Raw genomic sequence first — 20,120 nt, forward strand, 5'->3', positions numbered from 1 at the left:
CTGTTCATGCATTTGCCCAGTCATGGGATGTGGGTTGTCCTTGGAAGGGTCAACCTTGGGTGAAACTGAAGTGATTCTGTAAAGGGACTGAAAGCTGAATGAACGTTGTACACTGACAGCACTCTCAGCAGTTGAGGCAACAAACCTTTCCTTGAAAGAGGATCTGGGCTGTGCCTCTCCATGTCTGCCGTAAGGTTCATAATATTATTATTAAGTCAATAAATTTTTATTCAAGAAATTTCATGTTGAGATTCCTTCCACTATCCATCAAGTTCCCTTTAGTTGCTCTAAAGAGTTGGAGTCACTCAGGGGGCGGAGCAAGATGGCCGAATAGGAACAGCTCCAGTCTCCGACTCCCGGCGCGAGCGACACAGAAGACCGGTGATTTCTGCATTTTCTTTTTTTTTTTTTTTTTTTGAGACGGAGTCTCGCTCTGTCACCCAGGCTGGAGTGCAGTGGCCGAATCTCAGCTCACTGCAAGCTCTGCCTCCCGGGTTCACGCCATTCTCCTGCCTCAGCCTCCCGAGCAGCTGGGACTACAGGCACCCGCCACCTCGCCCGGCTAGTTTTTTTTTGTATTTTTTAGTAGAGACGGGGTTTCACCGTGTTAGCCAGGATGGTCTCGATCTCCTGACCTCGTGATCCGCCTGTCTTGGCCTCCCAAAGTGCTGGGATTACAGGCTTGAGCCACCGCACCCGGCCGATTTCTGCATTTTCAACTGAGGTACTGGGGTCATCTCACTGGGGAGTGCCGGACAATCGGTGCTGCTCAGCTGCTGCAGCCCGACCAGCGAGAGCTGAAGCAGGGCGAGGCATTGCCTCACCTGGGAAGCGCAAGGGGGAAGGGAATCCCTTTTCCTAGCCAGGCGAACTGAGACACACAACACCTGGAAAATCAGGTAATTCCCACCCCAATACTGCGCTTTAAGCAAACAGGCACACCAGGAGATTATACCTACACCTGGCCGGGAGGGTCCCACGGCCACGGAGCCTCCCTCATTGCTAGCACAGCAGTCTGCAATCTAACCGCAAGGCAGCAGCAAGACTGGGGGAGGGGCGCCCGCCATTGCTGAGGCTTAAGTAGGTAAACAAAGCCGCTGGGAAGCTCGAACTCGGTGGAGCTCACAGCAGCTCAAGGAAAACTGCCTGTCTCTGTAGACTCCACCTCTGGGGACAGGGCGCAGCTAAAAAAACAACAGGGAAAGCAGCAGAGGCCTGTGCAGACCCGAACGACTCTGTCTGACAGCTTTGAAGAGAGCAGTGGATCTCCCAACACGGAAGTTGAGATCTGAGAACGGACAGACTGCCTGCTCAAGTGGGTCCCTGACCCCTGAGTAGCCTAACTGGGAGACATCCCCCACTAGGGGCAGTCTGACACCCCACACCTCACAGGGTGGAGTACACCCCTGAGAGGAAGCTCCCAAAGTAAGAATCAGACAGGTACACTCGCTGTTCAGCAATATTCTATCTTCTGCAACCTCTGCTGCTGATACCCAGGCAAACAGGGTCTGGAGTGGACCTCAAGCAATCTCCAACAGACCTACAGCTGAGGGTCCTGACTATTAGAAGGAAAACTATCAAACAGGAAGAACACCTATACCAAAACCCCATCAGTACGTCACCATCATCAAAGACCAGAGGCAGATACAACCACAAAGATGGGGAAGAAGCAGGGCAGAAAAGCTGGAAATTCAAAAAATAAGAGCGCATCTCCCCCTGCAAAGGAGCGCAGCTCATCGCCAGCAACGGTTCAAAGCTGGTCAGAGAATGACTTTGACGAGATGAGAGAAGAAGGCTTCAGTCCATCAAACTTCTCAGAGCTAAAGGAGGAATTATGTACCCAGTGCAAAGAAACTAAAAATCTTGAAAAAAGAGTGGAAGAATTGATAGCTAGGATAATTAATGCAGAGAAGGTCATAAATGAAATGACAGAGATGAAAACCATGACACGAGAAATACGTGACAAATCCACAAGCTTCAGTAACTGACTTGATCAACTGGAAGAAAGAGTATCAGCGATTGAGGATCAAATGAATGAAATGAAGCGAGAAGAGAAACCAAAAGAAAAAAGAAGAAAAAGAAATGAACAAAGCCTGCAAGAAGTATGGGATTATGTAAAAAGACCAAATCTACGTCTGATTGGGGTTCCTGAAAGTGAGGGGGAAAATGGAACCAAGTTGGAAAACACTCTTCAGGATATCATCCAGGAGAACTTCCCCAACCTAGTAGGGCAGGCCAACATTCAAATTCAGGAAATACAGAGAACGCCACAAAGATACTCCTCGAGAAGAGCAACTCCAAGACACATAATTGCCAGATTCACCAAAGTTGAAATGAAGGAAAAAATCTTAAGGGCAGCCAGAGAGAAAGGTCGGGTTACCCACAAAGGGAAACCCATCAGACTAACAGCAGACCTCTCGGCAGAAACTCTACAAGCCAGAAGAGAGTGGGGGCCAATATTCAACATTCTTAAAGAAAAGAATTTTAAACCCAGAATTTCATATCCAGCCAAACTAAGTTTCATAAGTGAAGGAGAAATAAAATCCTTTACAGATAAGCAAATGCTTAGAGATTTTGTCACCACCAGGCCTGCTTTACAAGAGACCCTGAAGGAAGCTCTAAACATGGAAAGGAACAACCGGTACCAGCCATTGCAAAAACATGCCAAAATGTAAAGACCATCGAGGCTAGGAAGAAACTGCATCAACTAACAAGCAAAATAACCAGTTAATATCATAATGGCAGGATCAAGTTCACACATAACAATATTAACCTTAAATGTTAATGGACTAAATGCTCCAATTAAAAGACACAGACTGGCAAACTGGATAAAGAGTCAAGACCCATCAGTCTGCTGTATTCAGGAGACCCATATCACATGCAGAGTCATACATAGGCTCAAAATAAAGGGATGGAGGAAGATCTACCAAGCAAATGGAGAACAAAAAAAAGCAGGGGTTGCAATCCTAGTCTCTGATAAAATAGACTTTAAACCATCAAAGATCAAAAGAGACAAGGCCATTACATAATGGTAAAGGGATCAATTCAACAGGAAGAGCTAACTATCCTAAATATATATGCACCCAATACAGGAGCACCCAGATTCATAAAGCAAGTCCTTAGAGACTTACAAAGAGACTTAGACTCCCATACAATAATAATGGGAGACTTCAACACTCCACTGTCAACATTAGACAGATCAACGAGACAAAGTTAACAAGGATATCCAGGAATTGAACTCATCTCTGCACCAAGCGGACCTAATAGACATCTATAGAACTCTCCACCCCAAATCAACAGAATATACATTCTTCTCAGCACCACATCGCACTTATTCCAAAATTGACCACATAATTGGAAGTAAAGCACTCCTCAGCAAATGTAAAAGAACAGAAATTATAACAAACTGTCTCTCAGACCACAGTGCAATCAAACTAGAACTCAGGACTAAGAAACTCAATCAAAACCGCTCAACTACATGGAAACTGCACAACCTGCTCCTGAATGACTACTGGGTACATAACGAAATGAAGGCAGAAATAAAGATGTTCTTTGAAACCAATGAGAACAAAGATACAACATACCAGAATCTCTGGGACACATTTAAAGCAGTGTGTAGAGGGAAATTTATAGCACTAAATGCCCACAAGAGAAAGCTGGAAAGATCTAAAATTGGCACTCTAACATCACAATTAAAAGTACTGGAGAAGCAAGAGCAAACACATTCAAAAGCTAGCAGAAGGCAAGAAATAACTAAGATCAGAGCAGAACTGAAGGAGATACAGACACAAAAAACCCTCCAAAAAATCAATGAATCCAGGAGTTGGTTTTTTGAAAAGATCAACAAAATTGACAGACCGCTAGCAAGACTAATAAAAAAGAAAAGAGAGAAGAATCAAATAGACGCAATAAAAAATGATAAAGGGGATATCACCACGGACCCCACAGAAATACAAACTACCATCAGAGAATACTATAAACACCTCTATGCAAATCAACTAGAAAATCTAGAAGAAATGGATAATTTCCTGGACACTTACACTCTTCCAAGACTAAACCAGGAAGAAGTTGAATCCCTGAATAGACCAATAGCAGGCTCTGAAATTGAGGCAATAATTAATAGCCTACCAACCAAAAAAAGTCCAGGACCAGATGGATTCACAGCTGAATTCTACCAGAGGTACAAAGAGGAGCTGGTACCATTCCTTCTGAAACTATTCCAATCAGTTGAAAAAGAGGGAATCCTCCCTAACTCATTTTATGAGGCCAACATCATCCTGATACCAAAGCCTGGCAGAGACACAACAAAAAAAGAAAATTTTAGACCAATATCCCTGATGAACATTGATGCAAAAATCCTCAATAAAATACTGGCAAACTGGATTCAGCAGCACATCAAAAAGCTTATCCACCATGATCAAGTGGGCTTCATCCCTGGGATGCAAGGCTGGTTCAACATTCGCAAATCAATAAACGTAATCCAGCATATAAACAGAACCAAAGACAAGAACCATATGATTATCTCAATAGATGCAGAAAAGGCTTTTGACAAAATTCAACAGCCCTTCATGCTAAAAACGCTCAATAAATTCGGTATTGATGGAACGTACCTCAAAATAATAAGAGCTATTTATGACAAACCCACAGCCAATATCATACTGAATGGGCAAAAACTGGAAAAATTCCCTTTGAAAACTGGCACAAGACAGGGATGCCCTCTCTCACCACTCCTATTCAACATAGTGTTGGAAGTTCTGGCTAGGGCAATCAGGCAAGAGAAAGAAATCAAGGGTATCCAGTTAGGAAAAGAAGAAGTCAAATTGTCCCTGTTTGCAGATGACATGATTGTATATTTAGAAAACCCCATTGTCTCAGCCCAAAATCTCCTTAAGCTGATAAGCAACTTCAGCAAAGTCTCAGGATACAAAATCAATGTGCAAAAATCACAAGCATTCTTATACACCAGTAACAGACAAACAGAGAGCCAAATCATGAATGAACTTCCATTCACAATTGCTTCAAAGAGAATAAAATACCTAGGAATCCAACTTACAAGGGATGTAAAGGACCTCTTCAAGGAGAACTACAAACCACTGCTCAGTGAAATAAAAGAGGACACTAACAAATGGAAGAACATACCATGCTCATGGACAGGAAGAATCAATATCGTGAAAATGGCCATACTGCCCAAGGTTATTTATAGATTCAATGCCATTCCCATCAAGCTACCAATGAGTTTCTTCACAGAACTGGAAAAAACGGCTTTAAAGTTCATATGGAACCAAAAAAGAGCCCGCATTGCCAAGACAATTCTAAGTCAAAAGAACAAAGCTGGAGGCATCACGCTACCTGACTTCAAACTATACTACAAGGCCACAGTAACCAAAACAGCATGGTAGTGGTACCAAAACAGAGATATAGACCAATGGAACAGAACAGAGTCCTCAGAAATAATACCACACATCTACAGCCATCTGATCTTTGACAAACCTGAGAGAAACAAGAAATGGGGAAAGGACTCCCTATTTAATAAATGGTGCTGGGAAAATTGGCTAGCCATAAGTAGAAAGCTGAAACTGGATCCTTTCCTTACTTCTTATACGAAAATTAATTCAAGATGGATTAGAGACTTAAATATTAGACCTAATACCATAAAAACCCTAGAAGAAAACCTAGGTAGTACCATTCAGGACATAGGGATGGGCAAGGACTTCATGTCTAAAACACCAAAAGCAACGGCAGCAAAAGCCAAAATTGACAAATGGGATATGATTAAACTAAAGAGCTTCTGCACAGCAAAAGAAACTACCATCAGAGGCCGGGCACGGTGGCTCAAGCCTGTAATCCCAGCACTTTGGGAGGCTGAGGCGGGCGGATCACAAGGTCAGGAGATCGAGACCATCCTGGCTAACACGGTGAAACCCCATCTCTACTAAAAAATACAAAAAATTAGCCGGGCGAGGTGGCGGGCGCCTGTAGTCCCAGCTACTCAGGGAGGCTGAGGCAGGAGAATGGCGTGAACCCGGGAGGCGGAGCTTGCAGTGAGCTGAGATCTGGCCAGTGCACTCCAGCTTGGGTGACAGAGCGAGACTCCGTCTCAAAAAAAAAAAAAAAAAAGAAACTACCATCAGAGTGAACAGGCAACCTACAGAATGGGAGAAAATTTTTGCAATCTACTCATCTGACAAAGGGCTAATATCCGGAATCTACAAAGAACAAACAAATTTACAAGAATAAAACAACCCCATCAAAAAGTGGGCAAAGGATATGAACAGACATTTCTCAAAAGAAGACATTCATACAGCCAACAGACACATGAAAAAATGCTCATCATCACTGGCCATCAGAGAAATGCAAATCAAAACCACAATGAGATACCATCTCACACCAGTTAGAATGGCAATCATTAAGAAGTCAGGAAACAACAGGTGCTGGAGAGGATGTGGAGAAATAGGAACACTTTTACACTGTTGGTGGGATTGTAAACTAGTTCAACCATTATGGAAAACAGTATGGCGATTCCTCAAGGATCTAGAACTAGATGTACCATATGACCCAGCCATCCCACTACTGGGTATATACCCAAAGGATTATAAATCATGCTGCTATAAAGACACATGCATACTTATGTTTATTGCAGCACTATTCACAATAGCAAAGACTTGGAATCAACCCAAATGTCCATCTGTGACAGACTGGATTAAGAAAATGTGGCGCATATACACCATGGAATATTATGCAGCCATAAAAAAGGATGAGTTTGCGTCCTTTGTAGGGACATGGATGCAGCTGGAAACCATCATTCTTAGCAAACTATCACAAGAACAGAAAACCAAACACCGCATGTTCTCACTCATAGGTGGGAACTGAACAATGAGATCACTTGGACTCGGGAGGGGGAACATCACACACCGGGGCCTATCATGGCGGGGGGAGGGGGGAGGGATTGCACTGGGAGTTATACCTGATATAAATGACGAATTGAGGAGTGCTGACGAGTTGATGGGTGCAGCACACCAACATGGCACAAGTATACATATGTAACAAACCTGCACGTTATGCACATGTACCCTAGAACTTAAAGTATAATAAAAATATATATATATAAAAAAAAAAGAGTTGGAGTCAAAAGTTATCTTCAATAGATTTATCTTCAAATTAACCCTTTTTAATAGAACTGAGGCTTAATCCAGTTATCCTGTCAGCCCATAATTATTTTATTGTGGCTTCTTTCATCTCCTTTTAATATGGATATATTCACAAAGACTTCAAAATTCACCTATGGAAAAATCAATAATCTTTGGGATCTAATTTCTATAATCAATTTACTTTAGATTCATTTTTAGAGTAGGTGGATCTACCTGGTTCTCAATTTGATACCCTCTCTAAGCATGAATGTGTTCAATCATACTCATTTCTAAGCTATCACACTCAAGAATAATAGTACAGATCTGTGGAATATGCCAGTATCTACAGTAAAAGATAAATTATTAGGTCTTTCATAATTTTAGCAACTGTCTTGTAGTTCCTTCCTGCAGATCTAACAAGTAGTCCTGCGAGTAAAGCAAAAGCACAGAGTTAGTCTATGAGGAGTTTCCAATGACATGCAGCTACAGGAAAAGCCCCATTGGAATAGACTTCGACCAAGTAATATTATCTATGAGAGTAAAAATCTGGAAACAACCTCAATCTCCATCATACAGTAATCAATAAATGTATGTAGGATAGTCCCTACAATAAAAACAGAAATGAAAATGAATGAACTAATATAACATCTGTGAAAAACTAAATTTACCATCTTTCAACATGGCTAATTCTCAGAAACATGATGTTAAGTGACAAAAATAAAAAATAAACACAAACAGAAAAAAGCATGTAGGCCGGGCTTGGTGGCTCATGCCTGTAATCTCAACACTTTTGGGAGGCTGAGGAGGGAGGATCCCTTGAACTCAGGAGTTTGAGACCAGCCTGGGAAACACAGGGAGACCCCATCTCAAGAAAAAAAAGAGGTATATATATTATTTCTATAAAATTTTAAAACATTTGAAGCATAGCTATATATTGTTTACAGATCCAAAATATGTAGGAAAAGTATAAAAATATTCATAGAAATTTTAAACACTGAGGCTGGGCGTAGTGGCTCAAACCTGTAATCCCAGCACTTTGGGAGGCAGAGGTGGGCAGATCATGAGGTCAGGAGTTTGAGACCAACCCGGCCAACATGGTGAAACCCTATCTCTACTAAAAATACAAAAAAATTAGCCAGGCTTGTTGGTGTGTGCCTGTAATCCCAGCTACTTGGGAGGCTGAGGCAGGAGAATCATTTGAACCTGGGAGGTGAAGGTTGCAGTGAGCTGAGATCATGCCACTGTACTCCAACCTGGGCACCCGCCTCAGCCTCCCAAAGTGCTGAGATTACAGGTGTGAGCCACCATCCCCGGCCAAAAAGAAATTTTAAACACTGAATTCCTCATAGTGTCTACAAAGGAGGGGTGAGGACTAGGCTCAGGGTAAGGGATTCAGGAGGCCACAGCTGTATCTGTAAGTGTTGTTTCTTTAAAAGCAAAATCTGTATTCGGGGAAAGAGAAAGAAAAAAAACAATAAAGTCTGAATTAATATGGCACTACATAGCACAATGATAATAGATAATGAAGTTGGGTGTTGAGTACTTCAGTATTCATTATAATATTTTATTTATTGCATTTTAAAAGTACTCCATAATAGAATTATAATTAAAAAACAGGCCGGAGTGGTGGCTCACGCCTGTAATCCCAGCCCTTTGGTAGGCCGAGGAGGGCAGATCACCTGAGGTCAAGAGTTTGAGACCAGTCTAACCAATATGGCGAAACCCTGTCTCTGCTAAATAAATATTAGGCGTGTGTGGTGGCGGATGCCTGTAATCCCAGCTACTCGGGAGGCTGATGCAGGGAGAATTGCTTGAACCCAGGAGGAGGAGGTTGCAGTGAGCTAAGATCGCGCCACTGCACTCCAGCCAGGTGACAGAGCAAGACTCCGTCACAAAAAAACAAACAAAAAACCAACCAACCAACCAAACAACAACAACAAAAAAACGAGGCTGTGCTGTGGTGGGTCACACTCATAATCCTAGCACTTTGGGAGTCCAAGGCGAGCAAATTGCTTGAGCCCAGGTGTTTGAGACTAGCCTGGGCAACATGACGAAACTCAGTCCCTATTAAGAAAAAAAAATAACAAAAAAACCAAGAGGCCATTAAAACACAATTAATTACAACTACATTTGTTAACATGGACGTGGCCGGACATAGTGGCTCATGCCTGTAATCCCAGCACTTTGGGAGGCCGAGGCAGGCAGATCAGTGGAGGTCGGGAGTTCGAGACCAGCCTGACGAAAATGGAGAAACCCCTCTACTAAAAATACAAAATTAACCAGGTGTGGTGGTGCATGCCTGTAATCCCAGCTACTTGAGAGGCTGAGGCAGGAGAATCGCTTGAACCCGGGAGGCAAAAGTTGCGGTGAACTGAGATGGTGCCATTGCACTCCAGCCTGAACAACAAGAGTGAAATTCTGTCTCAAAACTAAAAACAAAAAACAAAACAAGAAAAACGCCTGGACATATTTCAAAAGCAATGTTACATGAAAAAAAAAGTTGCAGTATAGTATATACATTATGATGCTATTTCTTTCAGTTTTAAAAATAAAATGATGTTCGATATTATTTATGGATCTATACTTATATGGAGACTTACATGGTAAAAATATTTTTCTTTCTTTTTTTTATTTTTGAGACAGGGCCTCTGTCACCCAGGCTAGAGTATAGTGGACATGATCGTAGCTCACTGCAGCCTCAACCACCTGGCCTCAAACAGTCCTCCCGTCTCAGTCTCCTGGAGCAGCTGGGACTGCAGGCACACACCAGCATGCCTGGCTAATTTTTTTTTCTTTTCTTTTTCTTTTTTTTTTGAGATGGTGTCTTACTCTGTCATCCAGGCTGAGTGCAATGGCTCGATCTTGGCTCACTGCAACCTCTTCCTCCCAGGTTCAAGTGATTCTCCTGCCTCAGCCTCCCGAGTAGCTGAGACAACAGGCACCTACCACCACGCCTGACTAATTTGTTTATTTTTAGTAGAGATGGGGTTTCACCATGTTGGTCAGGTGCTATTTTTTTTTAATTTTTATTTTTATATAGACAGGGCTGTCATCATTTTGTCTAGGCTGGTCTCACTCTTGGGCTCAAGGGATTCTTCCACCTTGGCCTCCCAAAGTGCTGGGGTTACAGGCATGAGCCACCGTGCCCAGCACCCCCCCCCTCCTTTTTTTTTTTGGTGATTGCAAAAGAGTTAAGGGTTGCATGAATAAACTTTCTTTCTGGCAAAAATATTTCCAAACTAAAGGGCATGACACACACCAAGATCCAAATAGTTTTTCCTCTGAGAAGCAAGGGAAACGAATAGGATTGAGGAGGGATGCGAAAGAGATTTCCAAATATTTACATTAGTTAAATCTGGATATTAAGTATATGGGTGTTTATTATATTACCCTTTGTACTTCTTGGTATGTTTGAGATTGTTCTTACTTTTAAATAAATTAACCCTTCCATTCTGCATGGTATTTCCCTTTGGTGGTAATGCGAGTAACCACATAAGTATATCTCGCCACTTGGTTGGCATAAAAAGGGAAGGCCGGGCGCGGTGGATCACGCCTGTAATCCCAGCACTTTGGGAGGCCGAGGCAGGAGGATCTCGAGGTCAGGAGTTCAAGACCAGCCTGACCAACATAGTGAAATCCCATCTCTACTAAAAATACAAAAATTAGCCAGGCATGGTTGTGCCCGCCTGTAATCCAGCTGCTCAGGAGGCTGAGGTAGGAGAATCGCTTGAACCCGGGAGGCAGAGGTTGCAGTGCGCTGAGATCGTGCCACTGCACTCCATCCTGGGTGACAGAGCGAGACTCCATCTCAAAAAAAAAAAAAAAAAATGGAAAAGGTGTCCTCTATCAGTCTGTCATTTCCTTTTGTTCTGGTATACCCATTGCTGCATACATTTTTTTCAATGACTGATTTGATATCATTAGTTAAAAACTATTCCCAGAATGCTTATGCTTCCACTTATTTCTGTGGGTATGAAACTGCATTACTGTCTTGGGAGAACAGTGGAGTATTCAGGCACAGGCAATTAAGAGAATAAGCTCGATAGTTGATTCCACTATACCCGGGCCCTAGATGTTCCCTACAAAGGCCGAGGCGATGACAAGGTTTCTCTGGAGTGCAGTGGTACAATCACAGCTCACTGCAGCCTTGACCTCCTGGGCCTAAGTGATCCTCCTTGGGCCCAGGCATGCGCTACCATGCCAGGCGAATTTTTTTTTTTTTTTTTTTTTTAAAGACAGAGTCTCAAACTCTTGCGCTCAAGTGATCATACTGCCTTGACCTCCCAAAGTGCTGGAGTTACAGGTGTGAGCCACCTCGCCTGGCCAGTATTCCATATGTTATTCTCTGATCTTTCTTAATTCACATATCTGTTTTGCATAGCTGCCATATGTATGTGAAGGGCCAAGGGAAAACTTCCCCTTTGCTCTTGAAGGTTTGCTGAAATCAGCTGACAATAGTCAGATTAATAGGATAAAAGACATACACAATTTTATTTTAATGTGCATAGCATGGAATTGCAGATTGAGTACCCAGTAACCCAAACCCAAGTACCAAAGCTTAGATACTCTTTTTCAAAAAACATTAGAATAGAGGCAGAGTCTCGCTCTGTTGCCCATGCTAGTCTCGAACTCCTGGGCTCAGGATGCTTCCTCCTGTTCCTCCCAGAGTGCTCGGATTACAGGTGTCTGCCACTGGGCAGGCCTACATACTCTTTTTCAAAAGGGAGAGGGGAGATAGGGAATGTAGACAATTCATTTGAGAGACAGAAAATGATTTTTTTTATTATTTGTTGAGACAGAGTCTTGCTGTATTGCCCAGGCTGGAGTGCAGTGGCACCATCTTGGCTCACTGCCATCTCTACCTCCCCAGTTCAAGCGATTCTCATGTCTCAGCCTCCCAAGTAACTAGGATTATAGGCACATGCCATCACGCCTGGCTAATTTTTTTGTATTTTTAGTAGAGACAGGGTTTCATCATGTTGGCCAGACTGGTATCAAACTCTTGATCTCGGGTGATCCGTCCACTTGGCCTCCCAAAGTGCTGGGATTATAGGCATGAACCACCGTGCCTGGTCATGCCACTGAGGGTTTTTTTCTATTTTAATGTAATTTTTTGAGATGGGTGTCTCACTATGTTGCCCAGGCTAGTCTTGAACTCCTGAGATCAAGCGATCCACCCGCCTTGGCCTCCCAGTGTGCTGGGATTACAGACGTGAGCCACGGTGCCTGACCAAATGATTATTATGGAGAATAAATACACAGGAATTAACTTCTAATGATCCTGTTTGTGAAAATGTCCCTCCAGGTGTGGTTGAATTTCTTTCTTTTCTGAGATAGACAATGAGATTTCAGCAAGGGGAGGAAGGCAATTGTGTTTTTTGTTTGTTTGTTTTGAGACAGAGTTTCACTCTTGTCGCCCAGGCTGGAGTGCAGTGGTGCGATGGCTCAGTGCAACCTCCGCCTCCCGGGTTCAAGCGATTTTCCTGCCTCAGCCTCCTGGGTAGCTGGAATTACAGGCGCCCGCCATCACACCTGGCTAATTTACTTTTTTTTTTTTTTTTTTTTGTATTTTTAGTAGAGATGGGGTTTCACCACGTTGGCCAGGCTGATCTAGAACACCTGAGCTCAGGTGAGCCACCCACCTCGGCCTCCCAAAGTAATGGGATTACAGGTGTGAGCCACTGTGCCCAGCCTTTTTTTTATTTTTATTTTTATTTTTATTTTTTGAGATGGAGTCTCGCTCTGTCGCCCAGGCTGGAGTGCGGTGGCATGATCTCAGCTCACTGCAACCTCTGCCTCCTGGGTTCAAGTGATTCTCCTACCTCAGACTCCTGAGTAGCTGGGATTACAGGTGCATGCCATCACGCCCTGCTAATTTTTGTATTTTTAGTAGCGACAGGGTTTCAGCATGTTGGCCAGGCTGGTCTCAAACTTCTGACCTCAAGTGATCCACCTGCCTTGGCTTCCCAAAGTGCTGGTATTACAGGTGTGAGCCACCGCACCTGGCCCCCAATTGTGTTTCTTTTGGAAAGAAGCTCTCTTGATCAGATAGGGAAATTCCAGAGAGAGTCCCTCCCTGCACTTGGAGTGCAGGGGACAAGACAAGGTTTCAGGGACCTTGATTCTGAGGCAGCTTCTAAACCTTCTCAGCATGTCAAAGCACAGTCTTTAGGGTATCTCTTTCTGAGGATCACCACCTACGTAAGGATTTTGTTGTCTTTTTATTAAACTTCAGCTACCACTTTCGTGTGTCCACCTAGTTCATACACTAGTCAGTGTTTCATAGTTTTCTGTCTTGACAATATACCAGTTTGCTCAGCCTTACTTCTATTGTTGAACTTTTGAGATTTTTCCAATTTTCCAGTTTTATAAATAGCATTTCTGTGACCATCTTTGTACACACTACTTCTTTTCTTTCTGGTCATTTCCTTGAGCTTAATCCTGCAAGTAGAATTAGTGGGCTAAAGGGTATGAATAATTTTAGGACTCTAAATCCATATTCCAATATTATATCAACTTACCTTTGACCTAACAATATTGAGTTTACTCATTGTCATATATTTCAAAAAAATGTAATAGACATATAATAGTTATTAAAAGTTTCTTAATTCAAAATTTTCCCAGGCTGGAGTGCAGTCGCACCAATCTGGCTCACTGCAACTTCCGCCTCCTGGGTTCAAGCAGTTCTCCTTCCTCAGCCTCCCGAGTAGCTGGGACTATAGGCATGTGCCACCACACCTGGCTAATTTTTGTATTTTTAGTAGAGTCAGGGTTTCACCATGTTGGCCAGGCTGGTCTCGAACTCCTGATTCTCAGGTGATCTGCCTGCCTCGGCCTCCCAAAGTGCTGTGATGGCAGGCGTAAGCCACTGCACCCAGCCCTTTTTTTCTGATTATTGAAAATAATACTCATTGTGGAAAAAAAAAGTAAGTGAAAGTGCCCCAGAAACCTCCACCCCGCCAAAAGGTGACATGTTGCCATTTGGCTTACAATCTTTCTCTTATTTCATATACATGGGTAGTTTCATTCTTTTGTTGTCGTTTTTGTTTTGTTTTTTGAGACGGAATCTGGCTCTGTCACCCAGGTTGGAGTATAGTAACGTAATCTTGGCTCGCTGCAACCTCTGTTTCCCAGGTTCAAGCAATTCTCCTGCCTCAGCCTCCCCAGTAACTGGGATTACAGGTGCATGCCACCACGCCCAGCTGATTTTTTGTATTTTTAATAGAGGTAGGGTTTCACTATGTTGGCCAGGCTGGTCTTGAACTCCTGGCCTCAGGTGATCTACCTGCCTTGGCCTCCTAAAGTGCTGGAATTACAGGCATGAGCCACTGCACCCGACCAGAATACTTTCATTCTTGAAACATTTGGAAGTTCTTTAGAAACCCATCCAGTCGGCTGGGTGTGGTGGCTCACGCCTTTAATCCCAGCACTTTGGGAGGCCAATACGGGTGGATCACTTGAGGTCAGGAGTTTGAGACCAGCCTGACCAACATGGTGAAATCCCATCTCTGCTAAAAATGCAAAAATTAGCCAGCATCGTGGTGCACGTCTGTAGTCCCAGCTACTTGGGAGGCTGAGGCAGGAGAATCACTGAACCCAGGAGGCAGAGGTTGCAGTGAGCTGAGATCATGCCATTGCACTCCAACCTGGGCAACAGAGCGAGACTCTGTCTCAAAAAAAAAAAAAAAAAAAGAGGCCGGGCGCTGTGGCTTATGCCTGTAATCCCAGCACTTTGGGAGGCCAAGGTGGGTGGATCACGAGGTCAGGAGATTGAGACCATCCTGGCTAACACAGTGAAACCCATCTCTACCAAAAATACAAAAAATTAGCCAGGCATGGTGGCGGGCGCCTGTAGTCCCAGCTACTCAGGAGGCTGAGGCAGGAGAATCGCGTGAACCTGGGAAGCGGAGCTTGCAGTGAGCCGAGATGGCGCCACTGCACTCCAGCCTGGGCGACAGAGCGAGACTTTCAAAAAAAAAAAAAGCATGGGGCCCAGGTATCTACACTTTAAAAAGTGCTCTGAGTGATTCTAGTTTTAGGTAGGGTTGAAAAACCACAAGTTATTCTAATTTCTAGAATGACTGGTCTACACCTGCTTGTTTGTACTTTTTTACAAATCACTTTCTTCTTAATTCCCTACAAATTGGACTGTGATTCTTGTGATTTTTTTGAAACCCATGATTTCCCTTAGATCTAATTCAACAGTATTCAGTCCTAAGAGTGGGTGGTACATCTAGAAGCTGGCCTTTCTGCCTCTGATATACTTTCGGTATTAATTTACAAGTTTCATATTTGGTTATTTCAGAGTTTTATGTTTGCTAGTGTATGATTTTTCTTTTATTTATTTATTTTTTTGAGACAGAGTCTCACTCTGTCGCCCAGGCTGGAATACAGTGGCACCGTGTTGACTCACTGTAACCTCCGCCTCCTGAGCTCAAGCAATTCTCACCTCAGCCTCCCAAGTAACTGTGATTACAGGCACCCGCCACCATGCCTGGCTAATTTTTGTAGAGACGGGGTTTCACCATGTTGGCCAGGCTGGTCTCGAATTCCTGACCTCAGATGATCTGCCCGCCTCAGCCTCCCAAAGTGCTTGGATTACAGGCATGAGCCACCACGCTTGGCATCTTTTTTCTTTTCTTTTCTTTTCTTTTTTTGAGATGGAGTCTTGCTCTGTTACCCAAGCTGGAGTACAGTAGCACAATCTCGGCTCACTGCAACCTCTGCCTCCCAGGTTCAAGTGATTCTTTTGCCTCAGCCTCCTGAGTAGCTGGGACTACGGGTGCACACCACCATGCCTGGCTAATTTTTGTATTTTTAGTAGGGACAGGGTTTCACTATGTTGGCCAGGCTGGTCTTGAACTCCTGACCTCATGATCCACCCGCCTCAGCCTCCTATAGTGCTGGGATTACAGGCGTGAGCCAACGTGTCTGGCCTTTTTTTTTTTTAAACAGAGTCTTGCTCTGTCGCCCAGGCTGGAGGGCAGTGGTGCAACCTCTACTCACCGTGACCTCTGCCTCCCTAGCTTAAACTATCCTCCCACCTCAGCCTCCTAAGTAGGTAGGACTACAGGCGCATGCCACCATGCCCAGCTAATTTTTGTATTTTTAGTACAGACAAGGTCTTGCCACGTTGCCCAGGCTGGTCTCGAATTCCTGAGCTCAAGAGATCTGCCTGCCTCAGCCTCCAAAAGAGCTAGGTAGGATTACAGGCGTGAGCTACCACACCCAGCCTAGTGTATGATAATTATTTCTGTATTGCAAACTGCCCCCAAGATTTATCAGCTTAAAACAGTAAAAACCACTTATTTGTTCTGATGCTGCCATTCAAGCAGGCCTGGGTGGGGCCTGCTAGTCCCTGCTCCATATGATGTTGCCTGGACATGCTTTACTCACACATCTCCTGCCTCACTTGCCTTCAGTGCTCTAACAGAGTAGTTGGACTGATTTATACAGTGGCTCAAGGGCCCTTGAGACGGGGTAGAGACGGGGTTTCACTATGTTGAGAGGAAAAGTGAAAGCCACCAGGTTTCTTAATACCCAGGCCTGCAATGGGAATGGTGCCATTTTTGTCACATTCTGTGGATGAGAGCAAGCTCCAGGCCAGCCCAGATTAAAAGAGAGAAGAAATAGATTCCGCTCTGGATAGAGAACAACATATGTGAAGATGGATAGTAGGTTTCAGACAAGGAAAGTATACCAGCCACATGGAAGATAATATTTTGAATCATGGATTGAATAAATAGATTAATGGATAAAATAGGACAAAAATATTTAAAAATATACAAATAGTCCTTAGACAAATACAGATTTAAATCTTTTATATAAGGGAATGTATTATTTTTTATTTATTTATTTATTTAATACACAGTCTTGCTCTGTTGCCCAGGTTAGCATGCATTGGCGTGATCTTGGCTCACTGCAACCTCTGCCTCCCAGGCTCAAGTGAGGCTCATCCTCTCACCTCAGCATCTCCAGTAGCTGGGACCACAGGTGTACGCTGCCATGCCTGGCTAATGTGTGTGTGTTTTTTAAAAATTTTTTGTACCGACAGGATTCACCATGTTGCCCAGGCTGGACTCGAACTCCTGGGCTGAAGTGATTTGCCTTCCTCAACTTCCCAAAGTGCTGGGATTATAGGGGTAAGCCACTGCACCCCGCGAAGGGAATGTATTTAATAATAGAGACTGTATTTCATTTTGCACCAAAAGAGAGGCTGAGGGAAGCGATGGATATGTTACATCAAGACAGACTGTGTGAGGCCAGCCCAGATTGTGGAAGCTAGGGATACTTCAACTGGAACAGAAGGATGTATCCTTAGCAGGCCCCTAAGTGAGGTAGAACAGAGGTCAGGTCCAGTAAGGTCAGATCTGAGAGTGCAGAGCAGGGACTGGATGTGCTGCAGGTCCAGATAGCAAGTCTTCATCAGTGAAGTCAGACCCTTGCACTAGAAACCTGGAACAACTGAAGGATAATGATCTGGGGGCCCAGGCCAACAGGAGACAAGCACTAAGCATGGAGATTGACCCTGGGCACACTGCCCTCTGAGCTCCTTCTCCACCCCCAGCCCGGGGCAGCACTGGCCTTAGATGGTGTAGGGCCTCAGTCCGTAAAAGGAGACAGTATGGCTGGAGTACAGGACTGAAGAGGCCAGAGGCAGACAGTTCCCGACAGGTTGGGCCCAATGAAAGCCATTATCTTCCCTTTGATCAATAACTCCAGAAGGATGCCACAGTATTTAGACCATCCATTTCAGTGTTTTATCATGCTGCTACAAAGGGCCTTTTGTACAGCCGCATAGTCTTTGTCTTACAAAGCCCCAAAATATAGGAAATATGCTGAGTTTTCCTAACTGCCTAATGAATAACCATTTGTAATCAACTGTCCATACTGAAAACCCTTAAAGGTATTATGGAACACATTTTATTTCCTGCCAAATGTAACAATTCCATTTTGGAACTGAATCTGGCCAAAAGTATAAAGTAGGAAGAGTTTCCTGTGGTGCTCTTGGCATATCCTTTCTTAACCCTTCTCTCTCATTTCAGAATCTCTATTTTTGTTTGTTTTTTCTTTTAAAGACTGGTTCTTGCTCTGTCACCCAGGCTGCAGTGCAGTGCATGATCACCACTTAATGCAGCCTCGACTTCTGGGCTCAAGTGATCCTCCCATCTTAGTCACCTGAGTAACTGGGACTTCAGGTGCATGCTGCCATGCCTGGCTAAATTTTTTTGATTTTTTTGTAGAGACGGGGTTTCACTATGTTGCCCAGGCTGGTCTCAAACTCCTGGGTTCAAGTGATCCTCCTGCCTCAGCCTCCCAAAGTGCTGAGATTACAAACAAGAGTCACTGTGCCTGGACTCAGGACTTATGTTTCCTTGCTGGTTCATCTGTTCTCTCTACCCTCTTTTCCAGAAGAAGCAGCTCTTGGTATATGCTGGTGATAATTGTTTTTGCCAGAATAGCTCAAAGTGTGATGCCGTAGCCAGACTACCAGATGGCCCCCTGTGATCCCCACTTCCTGATATTCACAGCTTTGTCAAATTCCTTCCTACACTGTATGAGGGTTGGTCTTTGTGACCAATAGAATATGGCAAAACTATGTCCCTTCCAAGGTTATTAAAGACTAGGGCTTCCTTCCAAGGTTATTAAAGACTGGGGTTCTATCTTGGGTCTCTTTCATTCTATTTTTTTTTTTTTTTTTTTTTTAGAGATGGTGTCTTGCTATGTTACCCCAGCTGGATTTGAACTTCTAGGCTCAAGGGATCCTTCTTCCTCAGTCTCATGAGTAGTTGGAACTATAGGCACAAGCCACTATGCCCAGGCTTGCAATCTATATTCTTAAGATGCTTATGGGGCAGTCGTTGCAAACTCTTAAATTTGAGATGTACTGTCATCGTCGTCATCTTCTTCTCCTTCTCCTCCTCCTTCTCTTCCCTCCTCCTGCTCCTCCTTCTCTTCTCCTTCTTCCTCTCCTTCTCCTCCTCCTCCTTCCTCTTCCTCTTCTTCTTTTTTTTTGGGGGGGGGATAGAGTCTCACTCTGTTGCCCAGGCTGGAGTACAGTGGCACTATCTCAGCTCACTGCACCCTCCGCCCCCCACGGTTCAAGTGATTCTCCTGCCTCAGCCTCCCAAGTAGCTGAGACTACAGGCACGTGCCACCAAGCCCGGCTAATTTTTTGTGTTTTTAGTAGAGATGGGATTTCACCGTGTTAACCAGATGGTCTCAATCTCCTGACCTTGTGATGTGCCCACCTCAGCCTACCAAAGGGCTGGGATTACAGGTGTGAGTCACTGTGCCTGGCTTTTTTTTTTTTTTTTTTTAAGACAGAATCTTGCTCTGTTGCCCAGGCTGGAGTACAGTGGTGTGATCTCGGTTCACTGCACCCTCCGCCTCCTGGGCTCAAGTGATTCTCCTGCCTCAGCCTCCCAAGTATCTGGTGTTATAGGTGGGTACCACCACACCTGGCTAAGTTTTTGTATTTTTAATAAAGACGGGGTTTCACCATGTTGGCCAGGCTGATCTTGAACTCCTGACCTCAGGTGATCCACTTGTCTCAGCCTCCGAAAGTTCTGGGATTATGGGCCACTGCACTTGGCCTTACTGACTTATTTTAATTCATTAGTATTACTTCTTCCAAATGTGTTAGTATTTTAATTCTAATTTATAAGACGTAAAGCAACAAGTATTATCTGGGGCTTAAACACTAAGTCTAGAGATTCTTGATGCTTCTGAATTCTATACATTATTTTCTTTTGAGACAAGGTCACACTCTATTGCCCAGGCTGGAGTGTGGAGTGCAGTGGCACAATCTCTGGTGTACTGCAAACACAGCCTCCTGGGAGAATCAAGTGATTCTTGTGCTTCAGCCTCCTAAGTAGCTGGGACTACAGTCATGTGCTACCACGCCCAGCTAATTTTTGTATTTTTAGTAGAGACAGGGTTTCACCGTGTTGGCCAGGCTGGTCTTGAACTCCTGACCTCAAGCAATCTACC

At 44.0% G+C, this 20,120-nt stretch overlaps 1 protein-coding gene and 1 non-coding gene across 5 annotated transcripts in view; one reads left to right on the forward strand and one right to left on the reverse strand.

Annotated features, from left to right (window-relative positions):
• Nucleotides 1-20,120, forward strand: part of LOC115896493 — a 152,587-nt gene that overhangs the window by 15,317 nt on the left and 117,150 nt on the right. The gene's annotated exons all lie outside the window — the stretch shown is intronic.
• Nucleotides 7,513-7,644, reverse strand: LOC115896695. The gene has a single exon (XR_004056599.1). It is a non-coding gene; the product is annotated as a small nucleolar RNA SNORA18 (small nucleolar RNA).

The sequence above is a fragment of the Rhinopithecus roxellana genome, chromosome 3 (assembly GCF_007565055.1).
Source record: "Rhinopithecus roxellana isolate Shanxi Qingling chromosome 3, ASM756505v1, whole genome shotgun sequence".
Lineage (NCBI taxonomy): Eukaryota > Metazoa > Chordata > Mammalia > Primates > Cercopithecidae > Rhinopithecus > Rhinopithecus roxellana.